The sequence below is a fragment of the Periophthalmus magnuspinnatus genome, chromosome 21 (assembly GCF_009829125.3).
Source record: "Periophthalmus magnuspinnatus isolate fPerMag1 chromosome 21, fPerMag1.2.pri, whole genome shotgun sequence".
Classification (NCBI taxonomy): Eukaryota; Metazoa; Chordata; class Actinopteri; order Gobiiformes; family Gobiidae; genus Periophthalmus; species Periophthalmus magnuspinnatus.
Genome location: NC_047146.1, coordinates 18,654,354 through 18,678,789, shown reverse-complemented (window position 1 = coordinate 18,678,789; position 24,436 = coordinate 18,654,354). Strand labels below are relative to the sequence as shown.

The 24,436-nt window shown below is 40.0% G+C and overlaps 2 protein-coding genes across 2 annotated transcripts in view; one reads left to right on the top strand and one right to left on the bottom strand.

Moving 5' to 3' along the window:
- Nucleotides 1-24,436, bottom strand: part of ddx18 (DEAD (Asp-Glu-Ala-Asp) box polypeptide 18) — a 125,128-nt gene that overhangs the window by 46,756 nt on the left and 53,936 nt on the right. The window lies entirely within an intron of this gene.
- The window catches only part of si:ch211-45c16.2 (mitogen-activated protein kinase kinase kinase 13), a 49,055-nt gene that overhangs the window by 5,410 nt on the left and 19,209 nt on the right, over nucleotides 1-24,436 (top strand). The window contains exon 2 of the mRNA XM_033987510.2: nucleotides 9,744-9,818. The gene's annotated coding sequence lies outside the window, so the exon portion shown is untranslated. The remainder of the gene's footprint in view (nucleotides 1-9,743; nucleotides 9,819-24,436) is intronic.

Genomic DNA, 24,436 nt, shown 5'->3' with positions numbered 1-24,436 from the left:
GCACTATCACTAAAGATAAATAGCAGAATGAAATACATTTTGTTTGTATCTGAGTTATAGGAGCTATTTATTCAACCGTCTACAAATCTTATTGTTGTACAGAAAAATAACAATTTTCCCACTAGTACCGGTACTAAGAAAGTACCCATGATAAATATTGGCCCCCAAAACAATTTTCCCTTATATCATTTATGGAAGTCAGTCAATAATAGTAATTATCATGACAGGACGCTTGCTGTGTTGATTTTAACCTGCTAGGTTGATATTCGCTTTAGTTGTTTTGTTAATAGTGATTTGTTATTGTTGATCTAATTACATTTGCACCATTTTGGTGCACTTTTGGTCAACAACAGTTGAATTGATCATGGCATGTTTGCCCCCCCCCCCCCACACACACCACACACACACATATAGTAAAATGGGTGATGTAGGCTTGTGGGCTGAGCCTTGTGCAGGATCGTACTGCTAACCATAAGGGGAGTTTCAGTTCTTTGAGATTACTCAGACATGAATGGATTACTTGGACCTCATTTGCGAAACTTACGTCTCCTACTGCCTGGCAAAACCAAGTAAAGCAGCCTACAAGACACATTACCACACCACGTGACACTTCTGAGGAAAGCTTCAGGAAGTAGCTGAAATTTCTAACTATTTTTATAAAACTGAAGACAGAATGAGCTTTTACTGAGGATTTCTTGACAATAAAATTCTAAATTCTTGCACTGTAAGTCAAAATAAATGTGTTAATAATAGAGTGTGCTCCCAAGTCCCTCACCTCCCCCCTCCTGGACCCTCTGCAGTTTGCCTACAGAGCCAATCGGTCTGTGGACGACGCCATTAACCTGGCCCTTCACTTCATCCTCCAGCATCTGGACTCCCCGGGAACCTAAGCCAGGATCCTGTTTGTGGACTTCAGCTCTGCGTTCAACACCATCCTCCCTGCTCTGCTCCAGGACAAGCTCACTCAGCTCAACGTGCCTGACTCCACTTGCAGGTGGATCACTGACTTCCTAATGGACAGGAGACAGCGCGTGCGGCTGGGGAAGAATGTCTCGGACACTCGGACTATCAGCACAGGATCTCCACAGGGCTGTGTACTTTCTCCCCTGCTCTTCTCCCTGTACACCAACTGCTGCACCTCCAGCCACGACTCCGTCAAACTGGTTAAGTTTGCGGATGACACCACCCTCATCGGACTCATCTCGGACGGCGATGAGTCTGCCTACAGGAGGGAGGTGGACCGGCTGGTGTCCTGGTGCAGCAGCAACAACCTGGAGCTCAACGCCCAGAATACAGTGGAGATGATTGTGGACTTCAGGAAAGTCACAGCCCCCCTGCCTCCCCTCACCCTGACGGACTCCCCCATCACCACTGTGGACTCTTTCCGCTTCCTGGGCACCTGCATCACCCAGGATCTCAAGTGGGAGCCGACCATCAGCTCCCTCATCAAGAAAGCCCAGCAGAGGATGTTCCACCTGCGGCAGCTGAGGAAACGCAAGCTGCCAGTCCAGATGATGGTGCAGTTTTACACTTCCATCATTGAGTCCATCCTCACCTCCTCCATCACTGTGTGGTTCGCTGGGGCCACTGCCAGGGACAGACAGAGACTGCAGCGCATTGTGCCCTCTGCTGAGAAGGTGATTGGCTGCAGCCTTCCATCTATACAGGACCTGTACGTCTCCAGGACTCAGGGGCGAGCAGGCCGTATAGCAGCTGACACTTCTCACCCTGGACATGGACTATTTGAGCCACTTCCCTCTGGCAGGAGGCTACGGTCCATTGGGACCAGAACCTCTCGCCATAAGAACAGTTTCTTCCCCTCTGCTGTTTGTCTCATGAACACTCTATAATATCTGCACTAAACTGGACACTTTATAACACCGGTCACTTTAATAAGCCACTTTGCACTGTTGTTCTGATGCTGCTGTTGTATATATTTTCTCCCTTTAAGTATTTCATTTGATTTTTTTTAAGCATATCTTTTTAACTTTGTGCATGCCCTTATTTGTATTTGTATTTATTCAGTGTGTTTATGTTGCACTTTTTCACCGAAGCAAGTTCCTAGTTTGTGAACTGTGTTCACAGACTATGGCAATAAAAGTCTTCTGATTCTGATTCTTGTGTATGATGTATCACAGTACTATAGCTCGTGGGGAGGTGACATTCCCCAGATCTGATGCTTTGGAGCTCAGTACTGTAGCGGACAAGCTGAAGCACTCGTGTGGCTAACACGCTCCCCATGAGGTGCTCCGGGGCTGAGGTAAATATAGCAGCCAGCAGACGCACCACATTCACAGCAGTATAATAGTCTACTGAAAACAACACAATAGCCCACACTGAGAGCACTGAGAGAAGAGAGGAGAGGTTTAACCAGCACAGAGCAGTCTTTTTGCCCTGGGTCTATGCTCTTTACGAACACAAACCGCTCACCCATTCACACACATGCTGGTACAAAAGGCTAGGAGGGTTAAGGGTCTTGCCCAAGGAGACAACAGCATGTTCTGCTGGGAGCAGGGATCAAACCGGCGATCATTGGGTCAGTAGGTGAGGGAGAGCTGTATCAACGGTCACCCAAATACAAATTGAGAAATCCAGATGGCTTTTATTTCTTGCTGTATGCATATTGTCAATCGCAGGATTTACACAAATGAGCGCAATAACGCTAAGAAGATAGCTTTTTTTTACGTTAAAATGAGCGATATGCAGTGTGGGATGAGGTGTGAATCAGCTGCGCAGCGCTACTATTTGTCACCTGCCTGTGCTCTGTGGCAGGACATCTCGGGCTGATACGTGAGCAAATCTTAAATCCAGTAGCAACTGAACTTTTGACCATGGATTGTGTAGGAATATTACACACCCCCAGGCACTCATAAGTTTCATAAGTAAAAAAAAAGCCAGAGAAAGTAAGACCATGGTCCCCATCATAAACTAATCTATCAATGAGAAACACCAGAGTGATTTGTGCATGTTTGAGCAATCTTTAATCGCTTACTTTCAAGAAGCCATTTTGCCCTTCAACCCCTGCTCATACTTTCTTCTCAAGTTTTATTTTGCATAGGATTCAGCAGCATTGTGTAGCCATTTTGGTAGAAATGTAAAAGAAAATGCTACTCGCTAGCATGATCTGCAGCTATCCAACTGAGGTGTCAACAGCTGTGATGACGTTTACGATAACGTCTGCTCCCATTGGGCACCACAGTTTATTAACGCAGAAGTCAGAAGACAAGAACTTTTTTTATTAAGTTGTTTTACATTAATATTGTGATTTAAAGTGCACAAATTATAACATAATGATCCATGGGTGTCATAGATTATAACTATATAGCAGGCTCAAGCACAATATGTCTTCTTTAAATAAAGTAAATCAACAATTGTGATGCCAAAATCGTGAACAGAACCATACAATTTATTCCAAATATTGTAATAAATTGTTTTGTCGATACAGTTCAGTCCTACATATTGTGATGAAGTTTTCCACTCTACAGAGAAGACAGGAGAACAGCAGATGGATCTAGGCCTGAGCTTCCAGTCCAGTGCCTCCCCGTTGTGCATGTGATACACATGCACGCACACACACGCGTGCATTTACACATATGACTATATATGTCAACTCTCTGCTTCATAACCCACATAGCATTATTTCATAACCACCAACAGACACACAGCTGATGAACTGTAGGTGACAACAACAAGAGTCCTAATTGACAACAGTGTTATGTAACCAGGGACAGACCTAAAGAGTGAGGTCAGAGTAGGCTGTGTGTAATTTGTATAACATAATTTTATAAACATGTTTTATCTTTGTCCCCACATACAAATTGAACATTGCTTTTACTGATATCAATTGTAATGTTGATTAATGCATCCCTACTCAGACTGCTGCCACTGGGACCTGGCCCCGGATGAAACGAAAGAAAATGGGAGGATGGAAAGTAGAATGAGCCTCATGTTTAGCTTGCCAGTACTGCCAGTACAAAAATTCCAGTTTGTTTAAACCTAAAAGGACTGTCTTTGATCTGAATGGTCACTACCTAAACCCCAGCAGCTACAGCCAATCATTAATCAATTTTGTCTCAATAAACCATGATACACATTGAGCCTTCTCATACAATGTGTCAGTTTAAGAGCAAGCAGGCCGTATAGCAGCTGACGCCTCTCACCCTGGACATGGACTATTTGAGCCACTTCCCTCTGGCAGGAGGCTACGGTCCATTGGGACCAGAACCTCTCGTCATAAGAACAGTTTCTTCCCCTCTGCAGTTTGTCTCATGAACACTTTATAATATTTGCACAAAACTGGACATTTTATAACACCGGCCACTTTAATAAGTCATGTTTGCACTGTTGTTCTGATGCTGCTGTTGTATATATTTTCTACCTTTAAGTATTTTATTTGATTTTTAAGCATATCTTTTCTTTAACTTCGTGCATGCCCTTATTTGTATTTGTATTTATTCAGTGTGTTTTATGTTTTATGTTGCACTTTATCATGAAAATAAGTTCCTAGTTTGTGAACTGTGTTCACAAATGATGGCAATAAAAGGATTCTGATTCTGATTTTTTTGTGGCTCCAGTATGACATTATAAGAGACCTAAACACTGGTGCTGGGGTGAGGAGGAGGAGGGTGGCTGAGGAGGCTGATGGTTCTGCTGCTGCATTGAAGATGGGTTAGAGGAGCTGAAGATGCAGGAGGAAGATGGGCAGAGAAAGTGCATTTGTATGAATAGCTTAAGCTCGTTTTATTTGTTCCCAACAAATCAAAACAAATGTCTTCACTGTTGCACATATGCAGGCTGCAATTGAATATGCTGAATATTGACTATTGACTTTTGTAGCATTAGAGTTTGGGTTAGGCTTAGAATTTCTGAAGGTAAAGGAAAATAGATTGTACAAACTTGAACAAAATTGTGGTATTCTTGCATTTGTGTGACCCTAGATTCCTCCTCTTTCCAAACTTGTGCAGCCTGGCGTTGGATGGTTATCTAAAGCTGGTCATGTGCATTAAACTGTCGCTCAATCCCTCAGGGCTACAGCAGCAGTGGCGGTGCCGGGGGATTATCAGGTGCAGTAGGTGGGGAAGGATCTTATATAATTTCCTGTCATTGCGGATTGGGCAGATTGGGCCGGGCCGGGGGCGGGCTCAGCTCTAATCTGGTGCTGTGAGCAGGACAGAGGCAGGGACCACTGTCAAGTTCTGATACCGATTTTGACCGATTTCAATGCAGAGACTGACAACAGCATTTATTTCCTTTAAACAATAATAACAAATGACAAAACTGCTCCAGATGTGTTATGTAGCTGTTATTTATCCCACAAGTCACTACAGAACAGCTTTGTATAAATAAAAGGTTGAACAACAGCAGTAAACAGCCTTATTGCATGAATTTATTTATTTATTACCATTAGAAGTCACTGAGTTTTGATCTGAATTAAAACTCGATCAGTTGCACAGCCCTAGTTTTCCGCTCTGTCCCTTTCTTGGTTGTTGCGTAACCCTGAGTACAGTGGTTATGCAGCAGTGCGATGGCAGATTGGAACAGTAAACCTGAGGCGGCCTTGTGTCTTATTGATGCTGGGACACAAGAGCTGTCAGTGCCGCTGTCCTGTTCCGCTGCGCCCGCTGAAATAGTAATGAGCGCGGACAGTGTGCTTTTCCCGGGCAATGCCAGGACGCTCATGGGTGCTGCGAGCCGGGCGTCACAGCGGGGATGGACGCACAGAGGCAAGGAGACGCTACAGTCGAGACTCAGGTCAGACCACCGTATCTACTGCAGAGTCTGGGGTTAGATATAGTTTAGTCCTGGTTCAGACTGGTTTAGCACTGGATTAGACCTGATTTAGTCCCATTAGTCCCTCGTTGTTCTTGGTTTAGACTGAATGTAGGGCTTGTGGTATTTGTAAAGCCTATCTTTATTCTCTCATGATACTTGTTTTGTGTTAAAAATTTCGCTGTATTTCAATAGATTTTGCGTAGAGAACTATCTACGTTAAATCTCCAACAGTGGCTGATATTTTGTTTGGACCAACTAGCTGCCTAAAGAGCTTTATTTGAACACATGACATTTGTGATAAAAAACAAAGAGCTCTGAATGAGTTTGTTGTAAATTTTAATTAATTCATCATTTTTTGACCTACATATTGGACCAAAAATATCAACAGAGCTTATTAGGCATTGGTTTCACTGGATTCTAAACAGGTTTGACATCAGTAGGAAAAAAACAAAACAAAAACATGTCATCTGTATTTTCATTATGTACTTACTTGGAGACTTATAATAGATTGATTGTTTTGGATGGTCGTTTACTTACGGCTATTTCTCAAGCTTCACATATCATAACATTTGTAACTTTATGTTGGGTCTGAGAGGGACAAAACTGGAACAACAACTTTACTTATGTTTAATATTTCTACATTTTGTTCAGCAATCCATAAGGCTGTGCAACTAATAGAACAAAATGAATGAATTGTGATCATTAAAACCTATAATTACAAAAACTGAGTAAAAAAGTTTGAGTTTATTCAGCTTCCTTTTTTCAAGATACGACTCCTACTTTCATTTTCATCAGTTTGTTTGAATTTTAAGTGTTGCGCTGGGCTCTCTGTGTGTGAAAATCCATAATCAAGCAGCCCTAACATTATCCTAATTAATATTAAATGTTCTATAATCTATAATGTTGCCAAAAATATAATATTGGAATCAGTTTGTGGGTTGTTCATGAACATCTTTCTAATGTAATTTTGTGTTTGTTTGATATTTGTCGATACAAACACTGTGCCGGATGATATTGGAAAAATAAAGAGTTCTGTGATATTATTGTATTATATTAGGTAGTGGTAGTAGTTAAACCAAGTGGATTTCTGCACAATGTGACCGAGAGAGATCAGGAGACAGAGCAGAACCAGATCCTGCTCCACAGTCCCAGCGCTTTGACTTTAGGGAATCTTAGACGCCTTTAAACATTCATCACGACTTCTTTGATTTCTTTCATTATAGAGTTAGGTCGAGCACAGACTGGCACATGCTGCTCTTCTGGACTTAATTTAGGTGTTTTTTTTTTAAATAGGAGACATATTGTGCTTTTTGGGATAATAATATTAAACTATAACATATGTAGATCATTATTTTTTGTTCATTGTAAACAACATTATTGATGTAAAACGGTTTAATAATAGAAGCATGTAGAAAATGATAAGGGAAGCCATTATAACATACAAGTCAATTTTACATAATGTCCCCTTTTACAGAATATATAAATGTTTTCATGCTGCAAGTTTTTATAACATCTTCTGTGGAGGTTCTTTTTGTTTTAATGGCTGCGTAATGCTGAAATTACTGCGAGATAGAATAAAAAACAAACAAACATTAATTTATTTGCCATATTGTCCAATCCTTGATATTATTACACTTCTATGTGGTATTAACTGCTAACACATAACATATTTAGATCACATGTTACCTTTTATTGTTGCTAAATGCTATTATTCACCAAAAACAGCATATTCACTCTTGTTTTTGATGCACTGAGCAACCTTCTCTTTGCTCCCTGTGCTAAGTCACTCCGTCTTCAGAGCGCTATCATAACACAATTAACGTGCATCTCTAATGAAACTACTGCACATCGCATCCGGTGTTGTGTATAGTTTTGTGTCATGCTTTTGTTTATTTATGGAGAATTGTCGTGTGGGAGCATGGATAATGTAGGCATGTGGGCTAAAGAGATCGCTAGATGACTCAAACATGCATGAATAACATCTAAAACCTCTTCTGGCGTGTTTTTGATGAGGGAACATTATAATATGGTAGAAAGGTCAAAAAGTTGATTTTGCATAATATCCCCTCTTTCCATAAAATGAAATAAAAATAAATAAAACTAAATAAGTGGAAAAATAGAGAGTCAATAGAATGTCTATGATCAAACTAAGCATTTGATCATAGACATTGTTAAACCGTTTTGATATTGCTCCATATTGTCAGTAATGTTACGTCATCTGAAAATACAGACTGTCATGTGACGCGTGGAGTTTCGGGCTGAGGCGTCAAAGGTCGTGGCGGACTCACAACTTCAGTCTGCTCCATCGTATCTGCAGCTCTGGTCATTATTTAACCAGCGAGCAGACTGTTTATGGGAATCCTGCTGTTTGGAAATATGCTCAGGCAGTGTGTGACAGGCAGGGCAACACTCTCAGAAGTATGACCTGATTCTAATATTTGATTTCAGAAATACTGCAGTGTTGGAGGTATTAAAAGACTGATTACTAATAATAAGTCAAAATTTGTTCCTCATATTTTAGCATTGCAACTTACCTGTATAGATGGACGTTTGAATATCACACAAAAGTCATAGTATGTCACTTTTTAGTCAAAAATAGACTGTAATAAAAGCATTTCGGTTGTAGTATTGCACAGAGAAACTTAGAAAAACAAGGGACCCTGTTGCGAGCAGGCTTGCATCTCCACAAACCTGACTCTTATGTATGTATGGTTTTCCATGGAATCACATAAGTGACATGCCACCTCCAGAAAGATAGTTTTAATATCGAATGGGCTTCGATTTTTTTTTCACAACCCCATACTTGATACAGCGAAAACAATAACCTTGCTTTATTGCTGCCATAGCCCACATTTCCCTGTGTTCTGTGTCAAAGCTTCAGCCGTGCACAAGAGACACATTCTGACTCTCCACAGACCCCATCATCATCCGTCATACTAACGCAGCAGCTTGGACATGTACCCCATTTAAAAGTGCCATTTCACGCTCTTAACAGCCTCTATACAGCCTCTATACAGTCTGGTCTGGAGACAGTACCACAGCCCAGCCCCTTGTGGCAGTGTGCCTTGGTGTGCCCCTCCCCCTGACCCACCCCCAAATCCCACCAGTGCCCCTCCCTCCTCCATCAGGTCCCAAGAGAGAAGCTCAAAGCAGGATGGAGTGGAGCATCTGTTTGTTTGGCCTATCCTCTTACCCCCTCTGTGTGTTTATATCCTACTGCTTCAGTCAGGCTGCATAGGCTTTACACCTGCCAAAGATTAAATCGAATTCAGGACGGAAATATAACTAATAGCATTATTCTGACAAAGATTTAATTTATAGATCTTTAGTCAAGATTCAGTTCATATTGCATTAAACAAGTCTATAGAGACAGTATAATTTTCCCCCATATGTATTTATTTGATTTGATTTGATCCAATAAAAACAAATACAAATGTTAATTCACACAATACAGACATTGCCATTTAACACGAAAATTTCTCCAAAGTCTGAACTCTATGCCCTATTATCTATGTCCTGTATCATCAAAACTGTAATACTTCCCACAATCAAAGCATGGCCAGGCTTGAATGGACAATACCACAGTGTGTTCACAGAGACATGCACGTCTCTGTCATGGTAAATAAACCTCTCCTGGATTAGACTTGGTCTTATGCCTCTTCTTACAACTTATTTTTCATTTTTGTTTCTACTTGGTTTTGAGTTTGATTTGACTTTCTGTATCATGGCCACACTTTAGGCAACCTAGCCCAAAGTTAGGTCGATGTTTAACAGCTGTAAAGGTGCAGTGGTCCTGTACCTCCGTTAGAACCTTAGCTCCTGCTGCAGTCTTGTGATGATCTCATGACTCTCTCCTTGTTACAGATTTCTACAGCTGCTGGATACGCTGTTTTCAGGGTTATATACTACTATGACTGTGCTGGTATATTCTACTGGCTTTAAATCTAACTCAAAATGTGTGTGTTTTTCAGGTTAAAAGCCAGTCACAGCCAAAAGTGAGGCACCAGCTCAGAGGAGGACTGCAATGCTCACAGGGTCCTGTACAGGTCAGTTAATTCAGACGCAACTGCACAAAAATGACACCACTCAAGTTTACGGTTCAATAAAACTGTGAATCGACCTGCTGGTTTGAGACCTGTGTTAAGGAAAATTTAACCCTCGATCTGCTGATGATAAAGTATTGACTTCTTTGTAGATCTACCCACAAAAATGTTCACATTTTTCTCTCTATTCAACTTAAAATGGTTGTTTATATTGTAAGCCCCACTGTGTAACATTTTAAACCAAAAATTTACTAAAATATATGTTTTAATTTTTTCAAAAATGTAGAAACACATGTGCCCTTATCGTTAATCTTATTTGGTCTTGAGGAGGACTTCCCATTTGTTTCCATGGAAATGCTGTTTCTTTGGCCATAATCCACCAGGCCATACCATAGTATGGTATAGAACGCATCCATCTCCATGGAGAATGTTCTGAAGTATGGTTTTAACCAGTAGGCGCTGGTGGTATATTGGGGACCACCAATTGTGTTTATGTATTTTTTCATACAGAACCAAAACAATAAGTGATAAAAACTATTGGCTACACTATGCATCCAAATAATAGAGTTTGATTTTTTTTTCCTTTTTTTTGGCTGATGCTGATTGTTTAGAATCCAAACTTTCTCATTACCTAAAACACATATTCATGCTATTGATAATGGAATTTTCAATACTGATAACCTATAATTTCAAGATGTTTGAAGCTACAGCGCTCATGCACAGACAGGTGCAGTCTCAGCTACCTCATGTTTTCACACTTTTACATGACTTGTTGCATCTAATGTGAGAAGCCTGTATCCCCCTCTCCTGTGTCGTGGGGCTGGTACAAAGCGGTTACTCTTAAATATGTTTCCTTCAAATGTAACAAAAACGCTGATATATGTAAACACTTGTCCTATGCCCTCTGCCTCAGACCCAGGGCTGCTCTGTGTGTGCCTGTGGGTGGAGTTGGGGCTCAAAGTGAGGGCTATGATGAAGGAGACCTTGGAGGAAAAGCAGCTGAATCTGTGTATTTTTGGCTTCTAATTATCTAATTTAATTAGCGGTCAATTTTGTTATTATTGGAATTATCAGTGTGATGTCATAATTGCCATTATCGGTGATGGTTATCAGTAACTGATATTATTGTGCAAGCCTAAACAAAGCTATTTCCTAACACCGCAGAATGTCTGCTGAGTTAAGTCATTCTGAAAGATCTTATAAATGACCTGGGAAGAAATGCTATTTGCCTGACATTTTGGCCCTGGCATTTCTGTTCCATTCTTCCTGTGGACCCGTCATGTTAGCCCTTGAGCCAAGGCTAAACCTAGACAACCACATATCAACACACATTTCTCTTCAAATGAATCAGTCATTTCTCCGTTTTATGTGATAACAGGAAGAGAATTATGGATCTACCTATGATCTAGTCACTGGTGATGGTAAAAATGAAAGGATGGGGAGGCTGAGGAGGCTTATAGGCTTATTCTGCTGCTGCGGTGGAGATTGGGCAGACTAGAGTTGATGCTATGCTGGCAGAATTAAAGGTACACTATGTAAGTTTTCTTGTAAAGAGCCCACCACCTGCTTGTCTCCATGGAGATGGATACAGAGATTACTGGTCTCTGAAAAAGCGCTTATAAACTCATTGTGGTAAATATGATTTTTAAGTAAAAATCTGGTGCAGCACCTTTAAGGATGGGAGAGAGGGTGTATTTCTATGAATATTCAAGAGGTGAATCATTAGTGACTTGATTCATTTTTGACAGCGGAGATAGACCCAAAATGATAATTGAAGATTAGAAATTAATAAATCTCAATTAGATTCAAATCAGATTAGTCTGATTGGCTGACAGTGTGACGATCGTCCTGGTTGGATGTTCTCTTTCTTCTAGTCTTCAGTGTGGTCCTGTCCCTCCATATGAAGCCTGCATTGGGGTTCTTGTGGGATGCAGAGACTGCACGCTCTGAGTGAAGCGATTGGGCACAAAGGGATTTTGTCTTCGCTTTGTCCTACTTTCACCAGTGCTGGCATATCATGTCCCCTGTCTCCCTGTATGTGTCTCCCAGTGTCTCCCAATATGCCTATATACATCTTCCTCTGTGTCTTTCTTTCTCCTTGCCTTTCCCTGTGTCTATAAATATTACACATTTGTCTGGGTTTCCTAAATGCACTCCCGCTTCCCCCGTCAAGCCAAAAGATGCATAATAAGTCGAATCCTCCAGCTAAGGTAGTCCTGACCAAGACTAGCTCAAGATCTAGAGTCCCCAGGCACCTCACAGCTTCTGACAGATTTAACTTAGTTGAAGTATGTTTTAATAAGACAATGATAAGGTAAGAGTAATTTTTCGTCTGCATTTGAACCATCCATCATCATTCAAAGCACAGTTGCAATGCTGTTCAGCCCTAGTGTAAAAGTGATGTAATATTGCAGTTATTTACTTATTTGAACCTATAGCAAAAGAAAAAATCCATTCTGTCAACTGGACAAAAGTGTTAGAGTGAAGACAGTTTGTCGCTCATACATGCCGCTTCTTCAGTTGTGGTCAGGTCGCTGGTGAACACTGCCTTATATCTATCTGAAGGGAGGAGCTAACTACACTGAAACCAACACATGTTTGTTTACAATTTCTGTTTATTGACTAGGTCTGTTGAACTGAGTGTGACCTGTGCCTGAGTCATATTTTGCATAATCATTCAGGCCCTTAATGAGTCTCACATTTATTAGCATACTGGCTATCACTATAGTTTTACTTGTTTTGATTTAGGTCTGAGGATGGAGTTATAAATAGGAGGTAAATGATGTCTAAGGCCCTGTCTAGGTTTCTGTCTTAAAGTGTTTGTAGGATGGAAATAGACTGGGATTTCCTGAAAATCCTTTGAAGCTCTTCAGTCGCACCAGCTGTGTAGGAAATAGCTACACCTTTTCTTCTAGATTCGGATTCTCTGTTGTCCTGTTTTTTTTTTTTAGCTTTCTTAGATCTATTGAAGGCCCATTTTGGATATCCACAAGCAAAGAGGGTTTTCTGCATGTGATGTTTTCAGTCTTCCCTCTGTGCTTGTAGGAAACACTTGAGCCCAGTGTTGTATTGTTAGTGTTTTTGTGCTGCAGTGGATGGTGTGAATCAAACAGCAGGTATTGGTCGGTGTGTGTGGGCTTTCTGAAGACTTCTACCTCGAGTCGCTGGGCTTCTCCTAGTTACTGTGCAATCTAAGGAGGTCAAGTTGTTCTCCTTGGCCTCTTCCAGTGTGAACTTGGTGTTCAGATTTGATAAGTGCAGTGAAAGGTTCCTACTAAACCCTAAAACTAGTATGGAAATAACATTCTATTGTCTAAAGAAAGAGTGTATATTATTATCATTGTGGTATCAGAATCAGTATTGAGTATCGAGTCTATTCCGTATTATCAAAATCAAGTTTGAAATTTTTGTATTGTCACGACACTAATATCTCATAATATCTAATAATATTACCATCTTTCTATCAGTGCGAACAGACGCTACGTATCGGCACTAACCTCATTTTTACTGTCCAGCCGTCTTCTCCTCCTCATCCTCATCCTCCCCCTCCCCCTTTTTGCTCCACCCCTCACCCCTCCCATCCTCCATGCCCCTCTCCCTCCTCCACCTCTACACCCTCCCACCCCCCTCCGTGTCCTCTCCTGCGTCAGACCTGCTCCATTCATGAAAACCGTGACGTGGGCAGAGACGCTTTACCTTGGCTCCTCACTTCTCGCATTGCACTCATCTCCCCCACTCCACTCTCTTCTACAAGCAAAAATATCAAGCGATCAGATATTTTTTATCTATACATGCCCGGATCAACTCTTTCTCCTTTTGCTACTATGGGATCATGATTCTTAGTAAGTATTGTCCTTTCATTGTCCAGATTGATGTCTTTGTAACACCCTTATGTCCTCTGTTAACTGGTTTGGAGTGAATGGGTTCGAAGATGCTAATGTGAAATGCTAAGTTCTACATGGGTCTTGTTTTGGATGCTAGTCGTGAGTGGAGCTAGCCTAGCGTTGGTGCGTGGTTGTGCTATTTTAAGCTCGCAGTGATGGTGATGCTGGTGCTCTGATGCAGTGCCCTCTCTGAAGGACGGGCTCAGGGAGAGATAGAAACGAATAATTATTATAACTTTAAAATAGATCTGTAAATGTGATCTGTATTGATTATTGACTGGTTATGACCATATGAGGAAGTATTGTGTTTCATATGTTGTGGAGAATGTCTGACTTAAGGGCTAATCGATTTTGGAAACATGTAATTTCAGACTTGAGAGTTATTGATAAAACTCATTTGTGATGTTTTTTAGGATTCTAGACAGGTTTTTCAAGACAAGACATGTTTTTCTTTGTGTATTAAAGGCACAGTATGGAACTTTTAAGCCAAATACTGTTCCTTTGGCTATAATCTCCCACAATATGGCATGAGGAAGTATTGTGTTTCGTGTGTTGTTGATAATATTAGACTTGAGAGCTGATCGATTTTGAACATGTAATTTCAGACTTATTGATCTACCTACTGACTTATGATATATTTTTTTAAAATCATAGTATGCTTTTGTTTGAGTATTAAAGTCAAAGTATGTAACTTTTTGGCCAATTGTCATTAATTTGTATATATATAATATATAATGGCATAAAACCTATCTATGTCAATGGATAATGTTCATGAATGAAGCGGGGTTTTAACTTCCTGTTTCCATAGAACAATGCAGGCAACTTGCCATCTCTAAAAAGTTACATACTGTACCTTTAAGTATCAAACTGTGACCTACATAGATAATGGTCTCAAACATGCATGAATCAATCAAAATACAACTGTAAACTAATGATGACAGAAAGCTATAACATGGTTAAAAACTCATAAAAGTTGATTTTACATAATATGTCCACTTTAAGATTCAGTTTACAGTGCATATTTTTTTAGGTGGTTAGTTGCACTACCTAACTTTGCTGGTGGGATGCCACCTGATTGTCTCCATGGAGATGTTATTTTGCCTGGAATGCTCCACAGTATGGCATTAGACGCAAGCGTTTTTATTGCTCAAAAAAACATTGACAAACATGAATTCTTACTCTGAGCGTAGTCGCCTCTCCACAGATCTGACCTGTAATTGTGCCTGATGGTGCCACCTTCTTGCCTTCATAAAGATACATGAGTTTAATGCCATACTGTTGAATATTCCAGCAAAGCAATTACATCTACAGGCATCTACATTAGCAAATTGCAGTCCCTCCAGCTGCCAAGTTATATAGTGCAGCTTAAGTAAATTGCAATTTATGTTTTATTTGACATATTATGCCAATAAATAAATACAGAAATACATTTAAAAAATCTAAAATCTAAACCAAACATTACTGCAACTATATAAATTAAGCTATAACAAGTATAGTTTGACAAAATATATAAATAACATGTTCGCTTTTGTAGTACTTAGACTATCTATCGCAGGTAAATTTGGCTCGTTACCTGTAGTGTTTTACACCACATTCATCATTTCATATGTGCCTTATTATATTGTACCTTTTCTATTGCAACACTGACATTTTCCCATTGTGTGACCATTAAATATTCTCTTATATATTATATATATTAACTTAAACATGTACATTTGAGAGAAGACTGAACTAATGCAAAGGTCTAAGATACAAGGTTAGCAGCTTTACACAGAAAACAAGTGTCCTGTGTCCCTATGGAGACACAGGACACTTGCAATCTTTATAATTTGTGATTCTGCAGTTGTGATTTGATCTTTTAAAAATAGAGGTGTGCAAATTTCACATATCAAACAGGTTCAGAACAGCTGATGAAAAGACTAAAATTTTGCTCTTTGGGACTCACTCAGCTAATGGTTTGGTTCAAACATGGCCGATATTCCACACTTGTACTTATCAACAGTGTGAATTATACATGGATTGGCAATGTCCATTCTCCCATAGCTGTGAAACCCTACACTGGCCTTGATTATGGTACAGTCCTATTCTTAACCTTGTTCCATTTGACCCTGCGTTTGAGATTTCTGCCCTGGATTTCCGCAGGTCTAATTGAGGGCTACACAATACATCGCAAAAGTATTGATATCTCAACAAACTAAATATATCACAGTAACACAGTTCTCCATCTGACAGAAGTTTGCCATTTTTATTATAATGTGTAAAAAAGATTAAATGAAAAAGATGAACTCATTTACTTACCGGTACTTTTTGTCTATGTCAAAAGGAACTGCATGGTACTACAATGAACCTGTGTTGCCAGTGCCATAACCTGCAGATAGAGGACACATACAAGTCTTTCTCATTCTCAGTATATGGACAGGCCAGGTCTGTGAAAGCTCAGAACATCCAGAATTCACTCACTGAGCTGCAGAGGCTGCACTAGCACTGATTAATGTTTGGCTGCAGGTGCTGTGGTTTAGGAAAGGATTAGAGAGAGTCCTTTCAAGTTGAAACCAGCTGGATTTCAGCATCGGAACTGGCAACTCAACTGCAGAAAGACTGCTTTCTGATTGGTTAATTGAAAACCAACAGATTGAATTATAACATACACAACTTGAACATCATGTCCAGTGCTTTTGTATAAGTTAATCGGCATAATAGTTATCAGTAAAGGCTATATTTAATTTGAACAAGTTTATCCCATATCTGGGGCACACGCCATGTTTATGGAATTTAAAATCACAATCTTACATGTAGTTTCTTTAATAATAAAAATAGGTCAATTAATTTCCTGTTTAAAAGTGACATACTGATTCTTGCCTACCCTTCAACCCCACTTTGCCCTGAACATCGTGAGAACAAATATCCATGCATAAGGTGATGTTATGCCACTATGCAATCCTGATCTAATCAAGGCTTATAATATTATAGAACAAACTTCTGGCGTCATAACTGCCCATGTCATTTCTTGGCCAAATTGAGTGTTGTCAAAGACCCTGCTACAACTGTAGGTGTCATTGGCTCGGCCCTTGACCAATCAGAAACATTTTTACAGCCAGTTTATGTATTTTTTATTTACTAAACAACTTCACAAGGATCTGTGCTTGGTCCAATCCTATTTACTCTGTATATGTTGCCATTGGGTAACATTATCAGAAAACATGGCATTAATTTTCACTGCTATGCTGATGACACTCAGCTGTACTTATCAATGAAACCAAATCAGACTGATCAAATAGATAAACTCAGTGCCTGTGTGAAGAACATCAAAACCTGGATGACCTTGAATTACCTGCTCTTAAATCCTGAAAAAGCAGAGGTCATTGTCGTTGGTCCCAAAGGTCAAAGAGATTCTATGTCGGACCAGATAATCTCACTCGACAATGTGAGTATAGCTTCTAGCCCTACTGTAAAAAATCTTGGAGTCCTATTTGATCAAAATCTCTCATTCACAGCCCATGTAAACCTAGCTTGTAAAACCGCATACTTTCACCTGCAAAATATAACTAAAATTAGAAATATTTTACCTAAAAACGATGCTGAAAAACTCATCCATGCATTTGTTACTTCCAGACTTGATTACTGTAATTCTCTGCTCGCCGCCTGCCCCAAAAGTACTATAAGGAGCCTCCAGTTGGTCCAAAATGCAGCGGCCAGAGTCCTAACAGGAACTAAAAAAAGAGCCCACATCAGTCTTGTACTAAAATATCTGCACTGGCTTCCTGTCGAGCTTAGAATCAAATTCAAAGTCCTCCTCCTGACATACAAAGCCCTAAACGGTATGGCCCCATCCTATCTGCAAGATGCTATTGTCCCATACCAGCCAAACGGAGCACTCTGCTCTCAGAATGCAGGACTATTAGTGGTTCCTAGAATGTCCAAAAGTACAGTGGGAGGGAGAGCATTCAGTTACCAAGCTCCTGTGCTATGGAATCAACTCCCTGCTGATGTTAAACAGGCCCCCACAGTCTCTGTATTTAAGACCAGGCTTAAAACCTTCCTCTTCGGTATAGTGTATGACCAGGTTACATAGTGAGGGACTCAGGGACATTAAAACCTGGGATAAGACGGGCTGCAGTAGGAGATAACTAGCTGGGGGAAGTATGGCAACCTGAGCACTATCCTCTGCTTTGTCCTATTTTCTCATCAGCAATGCTATTCACATGTTGTCCCCTGTCCCACTCCCCCTGTGGAGTGTAGCTCCTTCAGATGCCCCGATGACAACTGGACCCTCTCCTCCTCGCTCTGGCCCTCCTCCACCCGCCTTCCTCTCCTCCTCGCCCGGCTCTCCTCCTCCTCACCTGGTCTTCCCCCTCCTCGCCTGGCCCTCCTCCGCCCCCCTCCCTCCTCCTCGCCTGGCCGTTTTTTCTTGTTTTGTCTGATTTTTCCTGTTGTTTCATTTTCCTGTTTGTTTTTGTGTGTAGGCAGCACGGTGGCTGAGTGGCAACACTCATGCCTCACAGCAGAAGGTTTGGTTCGATCCCCGGGTTGCCCAGGCCTTTCTGTGTGGAGTTTTGCATGTTTCTCCCTGTGTCTGGATGGGTTTCCTCCGGGTACTCCGGTTTCCCCCATCAACCAAAACATGAACGCCCTTTGAGACAACTGTTGTTGTGATTTTTGGTGTTACAAAAATAAAATGAATTGAATTGAATTGAATTAAACTTGAAAAATGACATAGACAACTATGCTAGGAGGCTAACGGTAAATGTATGTCTCAGTCACTGCTCCACCTACAACTTCTGTAATGCTAATGCTACCTCCATTAGCATGTCGGACACATCATGTGTTGTACACGTGTGTCCTAGATAGATTCAGCATGGCCACCAGCTACAGCTCTGCACCACTAGTCCCCTGCACTCCTCCTCTCTGTAGCCTAAATGTAACGCCGGCATACAATTCAAATAGACTGAGGGTGTATGATTTTGAAAATATATCAAACCACAATTTTTTTGCCAGGCATTGTGATTACGGTTTGATTTATATTTGAATGTTTTTGACAGTAGGATTCTATCAAAACATTCAAATACAATTAATTACAGAATTCATTTCAGAGAAGACTAAAATCTGAACTGATAAACTACCACAAGAATCTCCTGCACATGTGTGCAGAGGTCTAAACTATAGGGTTAGCTGTTTTTCTTTACATAATAAGACAGGTGATTTTTATAAAGGAAATCATTTTGGCAGAATTATTGTAGTTTTTGCAAATTACTAATTACGACAAATTGTGATTTTCATTTGATACTGGATACTGGAACGATACTGGAAAAGAGTGTTTTGTCACAAGATGATAATCCAAACAGAACGCACAATGACCCTCGCAGGACACTGTCATTTTGGGTTGACAGTTCCAATGCTGAAATTCCAGTTGGGGTTAAAAGGACTCTCTCTAATCTGAACCCAGGCACCTGCAGCTAATCATTAATCAGTGCTAGTGCAGCCTCTGCAGCTCAGTGAGGCATGTTTACATGAGGCATGGCCTGTCCATATACTGAGAATGAGAAAAACTCGTATGTGTCCTATATCCTCAGGATAAGGCTCTGGCAACACAGGCCCAGTTGTGATTGTAGTAACTTTAAAAAAAAAACAACAACTGTAAGAGCTCATGCCACATACAGTTCCTTTCATTAGTCTTAGATCAGTGTTATGATTTACAGTGCACACAATGTAAAAGAACAACATGTAATAATTTACTAAAACGTGGTAATATATTTTCTTTAAAAGTGCACGTCTGTGCTTCACACTCTGGGTGGGACATCCAGTACAAACAATAACACAGATCAATAATGTACATCCACTTTAGGACCACACTGACATCCTGTGTGGAGCTGTCCGGTTGGTGAGTCTCACAGATGGGGGCAGAGTCCTGTGTTCTAAGCATGTTTATGTAACTCAGTGAGTAGAGAGTGGCTGGCAGCAGGCTTTACACCACAACACCAGAGAACAAGAGGAGGGAGAGAGACAGAGAGAAAGAGAGATACCGAGAGGGAGAGAGAGAGAGAGAGAGAGAGAAATGAAGAGGGAGGAGAGAGAACGAGGGAGACATTGGAGAGGGAGACAGAAAGAGGGGGGAGGAGAGAGATAAGGAGAGGGGGAAAGAGGGACAGACTGACAGAGAGAGAAAGAGAGAGAGGGAGAAAGAGGAAAAGGGGGAAAGAGACGGGATGGGGGGGGGGTCATCCATCTGGAACAAACAAGCTCTATGCCTATACAGCATACTGCACAGGGAGTCCAGAACATTTAGCATACAATGTGTTATTTGCATAGAACAAATAATCACTTTTTTGTCATTGTTTTACAGCTGAGCTAAAGCAGCTTTGTACAATATGCTTGTCTCCTTGGATGTAAATGGCATTTAACATTTATCTTGCAATTATTAAATTACCAATGCTCAAAAATACCATAGAAAACATGCAATCTTACTGTGAGTTGGATTGCCTCTTTAAAGATCTGACCTGTATCTTGGTCGTGGTGGCGTTACCTGTTTGTTTTCATTGAGATAGTTACATTTAATGCCCTACTGTGGACTATTCCAGGCAAAGCAATAACATCAAAATGGAGACTAGCAGGGTCTGATTCTAGAGATCTTTTTTAATGACTCTTTTTTATTGACTAATCCGTGGGCACATCTTTAATCGACCAGGAATTTATTCAGTTGACTTCAGCCCTAGGCCAGGACCAAACCAGAACTAATCAAACCAGGAACTAAACCAGGTGACCCCAGTCTTATGGGTCCAAGGTTACCTGTGATCCAGAACCTTCTTCAGATGGGCGTGGTTAACAGGCAGAGTAGTGGCTGCTTACGAAGGAAAAAGAAAGGGAAAAAAAAATATCACAGGGCCTGAAAAACAAACCAGATTTTTGCAGCATCAATGAATGAAGCACTAAACTGTCTTAATGTGAGGTGAGAATGTAATTTCCTTCAAAATTATGGGTGACCAAGGGGCTCCTTTTTTCACATGCAGCACTAAAAACAGACCTGCCCTGGACTGTGCCTGGAGAGATTTTGCTGGTGACATTGTTCCACACAATCAACATACCCGACCACCTCATCAACATGTCCAGCACTGCACTTTAGAAGCATACACTACACGCACGTTTGGACAGACATCTCTTTTCTGTAGGAGTTGTTTTTTAAAGATATTGTAGTACTTTAAACACAGTAGTCCATGAACAACCCAGTGTTGTTTCCATTGTCACGAGCCATGGTCATGAATGAGCATGAATATTAGAGCTGTAGTCTTTAAGTCACAGAGTTGTTTAGTCGCTTTATCGACTGATAGTATGTTAGTAATTTTATTTAAATTTTAAGAAATGGTGAAGGGCAACTGCAGCAACAGCAAGTTATGTGATGCAGGTATAGTGAGTGAGCTGATTGAAGATGAGTTTTTTTTAATTTTTATATATAAATAGACAGATTCCTAGTATTTTTCTGTATAAATAGTTGATTTTGCATGGACTCTTGTGCAGTTGTTTTCTTGCTAGTGCAGCTTTGATCAGATACATGATCAGATTTGAGAAATATTTAATAGTTCTGAGATGTTTTGCCACTCCCTCTTTTTACTTGACTAATGGATCGGCACGACGTGTGTGTCATTAGTCGACCAAGAATTTCTTTAGTTGACTGCAGCCCTAGCGAATATTGATCCTTCAGCTTTGTGTTTCATTCCTAACAGTAGTAGCACTTGCTCTGTACATATTGTTTGCCTGTGGCTAAGCTCTGGTCTGGAGCAGACAGTCCTCTTCTCTCTGCTCCTCTCTTCTCCTCTCTGTCCTTTGTTATCACTGTGAAGCTTTCTTTTCTTTTCCTGACAAAACAGATAGAGCTTTGGAAAAGTCAAATGAGTCAAACGCATAAAGTGCCCCAAAATTTCTAGATTTCAAATATTTGTGATTCTTTCTTATTGTGATTAGGGTTGTTAAAAATATTAAGAAACTTTTCCTGAATCGCTTTAGAATGTTCATGCACCCCCTACATGAACCTACCTGGATGACTGAGGGTTACATAAGGCCACATGGTAATATAAAAGAAAATACTACGTTGAAAATCACATTCTATACATTACAATTTACTTTTGATGTAATCCTTGGAATACTGGGAGAAAATAACAATCATACTATCTAATGTATACATTTTTTGTCATTCAATTCTTTTGCAGGTATTCAAAGCTAATTTGGAGATTTCAAGTCTTACTGCCTGAAATGTATATCTTCAGACAAGATTAAATCATTACATATTTGTTTAAAGGGCCCATATTATACTATTTTGGATCTATGTTATAATGTTGTTTCCTCATCGAAAACATAACTGAAGTTTTGTTTTGTTTCATTCACACATGTTAAACACACATACCCTGCATATTTAGGCTCTTCTCTCAAATAGAAAAAACACTATTCCACCTTGTGATGTCATATGGTAATACATGAACCACTCCCCTCTCTTTTTAAACTCCATACACCTTCACTAGAATCATTTGGACAATTTCAGCCCTGGAATTTCCAATCTATACTGAACAAAATGTAAAAGGTATCTGGTAACTTGAAAACTACCAATACATAATATCACGAGGTGGAACAGAGCATTTTGAGATTTGGGGATGTAGACAAACTAATAATACAGGGTTGCTAAAACATGTGTGAATGAAACAAAACATAACTCCAGATATGTTTTTGATGAGGTACCAACATTTTAATATGGCGTAAAGCTTATAAGAGTCAATTTTACATAATATAGGACCTTTAAAGCAATAATTGTATTCTCTGGAAAATTCATATTGATGCTTATATAAGATTGATCTAGACAATGTGTGTACCGTGAATAGAATTTCACTAGATTTTGTTCAGAATTGAAAATGTTTTTAAATGTTTCTTTACAGTCATTATTTGTGTCATTACGATTTAACATGGTTGCTCACATCCCTATAGCCTTATGTCTTGAGTGACCTACTTTCCATTCAAGTCTCTATAGGCCTTGTACGGCTCTTTTCATGCCCATCATAGGTGCACGTGGACGGGGTCAAAGCACTCGTGAATGTCCATGGAGCTTCCGGAACAAAAAGTGCAGTGCCTGTGTGAAATAGCACAGAGTAGACAGTGTAGGCAGCTGGATAAAGGAGAGACCTGGCCTGGATACTGTCTGTGGAGATAGAGGAACATGTCCACGCACAGCTATGGATGTTCACCTCATTTTTGTCCATTTTAGCTAACTGCTACTAGCTCTTAGGGTCATAATAAGTTTGCTGTGTGCTGTCTTGTTAATAAAGCCTTTGGGGCGCTGTTCTCATGCTAGCTGTTGTTAGCATTGCTGTGACAAAACTCATGAAAAAGTTTTAAATGTCTTTTGTTTAAGACAGTAAAAATCAATAGAGATCCACTTTGTCCTTGATACCTGCTCAAATGTGTATCTGGTTTAAGTACTAATTGTAGAATAGATTTGGACAGAAGACCCTGGTAGAGTTTATTGTACAATTTGCTTGACCTGGTTGGATGAAACCTCTTGGTCCTCTGGCATGCCCCTGTATATGGCTAATGTCCAGTCCTAAACATAAGCCGATTTGAAGCTTTCTCCCTCAGGTATTTAGGACCAGTCAGCCTTCTCATCGTGTTCCCCTGAAAAAGAAAGTCCATCTGGTATAGCTCCACTGAGGTTATATTTCTTACAAAATGTCTGTGTGATTAAGTGATTAAGGTTGTCATAAAAATCATAATAAAAACAGATGCCACACTATTGATACTATGAATGGATATTTTAGTAATGTGAGAAGATGCAATATATGGCCTGAATTACCCTAAATGTCATATATGCCACAAAATTTCGTCTTTTAAAACTTTTTGACACCTTACTGTTGGTATTGCATGTTGGAACGACTTCCACAATAACTTACCTTGCAACCACATTGTAAAAATGGGCCAATACTTCCTTTTTAGATCTCAGCACTACTTCCTATAGTAAAAAAATAAAATAAAAAATCTTGTCATTTTTTCTTTACAAACTGCCACTTGTCTGCTGTACAACTTAAATAATAGGTAATAGGTAGATGATTTAGCCAAGAAAAATCTGCTCGATCACTCAGACATGCATGTATGAAACAAACCAAACTCAAGATGGCAGCTTTTGTTTTGACCCAGACAAGTGTTTTTGACCTTCCAATCATTTTAGGACATGTGAAAGTACGAGGCCGCTTCTGTTTACTTGTTTGAACTTTGGAGTGAGCATAAACATGCTTATGAAACACAAACACACACACTTTGGCTGGGTCAGATACACTGCAGTACAGAGACTGAGGAGCTCCATCGGTCTGGCAGGACTAACTAGTAGAGATGTTACTGTGTCAGAGTTAAAACTACTTTAAGAGGAAACAGAGGTGAGTTACCATTAGGGCTGCAAGATTAATCACAATTTGAATTGGTGTAATTAGCAAATCGCGATGGCTGCAATTTTTGAAGTACCATTATTGCAAAATATCCTGTTTTATTCTGCATAAATAATAATAATAATAATACATTTTATTTGTTAGGCGCCTTTCAAGGCTCTCAAGGTCGCCGTACATACATACAAAACATGTTCTGAAATTTTTGTATTGATTCTTGTATTATTTGTCAGTTCATGATTCTTTTTGTCAACACTTGTGGACGTGTTTAAAATATGAACTTTGAACAGAATCCTTTGCCAGCCAAATCCAGAATGATCTCTCTGTA